Source organism: Aplysia californica, unplaced genomic scaffold, assembly GCF_000002075.1.
Source record: "Aplysia californica isolate F4 #8 unplaced genomic scaffold, AplCal3.0 scaffold00303, whole genome shotgun sequence".
Taxonomy (NCBI): Eukaryota; Metazoa; Mollusca; class Gastropoda; order Aplysiida; family Aplysiidae; genus Aplysia; species Aplysia californica.
Genome location: NW_004797573.1, coordinates 710,102 through 711,361, shown reverse-complemented (window position 1 = coordinate 711,361; position 1,260 = coordinate 710,102). Strand labels below are relative to the sequence as shown.

The 1,260-nt window shown below is 41.2% G+C and overlaps 1 protein-coding gene across 1 annotated transcript in view; it reads left to right on the top strand.

Moving 5' to 3' along the window:
- Positions 1–295: 295 nt before the first annotated feature.
- The window catches only part of LOC106012242, a gene marked incomplete in the record, with an annotated part of 8,986 nt that continues 8,021 nt past the window's right edge, over positions 296–1,260 (top strand). Inside the window, 1 exon segment of the mRNA XM_035970667.1 lies at positions 296–612.

Below are 1,260 nucleotides of genomic sequence, written 5' to 3'. Positions count from 1 at the left end.
TGAATTAAAAAAAAAAGCCAACCTTTACAGGCATAATACATGTATGTAGTGCAGTCTTTAGTAGACTAGATCTAGTAAGACTAAGAGTGGGGAGAAATAATTTATCGAGTATCTCGGTCTTTCTGTTGGGATGTTTGTGTGCTTCTCACCCCGAGAGGGTCGGGGACACACACACACACACACACACACACACACACACACACACACACACCGCACACGGCATAATATAGCGTATGCATTTGCAAACGGACACCCCCCCCCCTTTACACACACACACACACACACACACAAACACACACACACACGGACATACATATCGCTGCACAACAGACGCCGATGTAGGCCCATGTATGTATGGTGTTCAGCAGCGCAGAACTTTTACTGCAAGCGCAAGGTTTAAATTTCGTCATGATTTATTCCTCAGTACAGCCACTTCCAGTCAACTGCATAGGATTTTCCAGCTGTCTATTTTAAAATCTGAACAGACATATTGTTATGCTAGGCCAAAGCCTAAAATTACAGTTCGTGGTAATGGATGGCACAGCAGGGCACGCAGTAAGGCTTCGGGAGATGTAGTTTTGCGTGGAGTTTGTTAGGAAGTCTTTGATTTAGGTAAGACTACTAATTTAACTTAAAACCCTTTGTGAATAATGAATCGTTACAAAATCTTCCGAGGAGCATTTATTAAGTGAACTTCTACTCTTGCACCGCATTCTAATTCAAAACACCGGAGACACTTAAATTAGCTTCTTTTTTTGGTGCATATCGTTCACGTGAAAAGACATACTCTAACTCTTAGTGTTAAAACTTTCTACATTTCGTAATTTTAACCGCTAATGTTGCTTTCGTTTTCATCCAGTCATGCATTCATAATTCATACAGAATTACTGATGGTGTGGTGAGAAGGCCAACAAGAATGGAAGAAACAAGGAAGTAGGACAGGGTAGAGAAGACACGCAAAAAAATAATATACATGTAATATGGTGCCAGACCATTGTCTACCTAGCTGAAGACTAAGGATTGCATGCCTGCTTACTCCTTGGTTTGCATTAGGGTTAAGGATGGGGTAGGGGCAATTAGCACCTCGTTTGTGAATGTTGCAACATCCTTATAGAATATATTCTATTCGTCAAAAACGTCTTTGCAACACAGTAATAACAAATGCAGCCAGTTTATATTTTGCGCGAACGGTGCCTCTCTTTAGCCTGTCGGAACGTCCTTATATTAATTTCATCAAAGAAATCTTTACCCCCCCCCCTC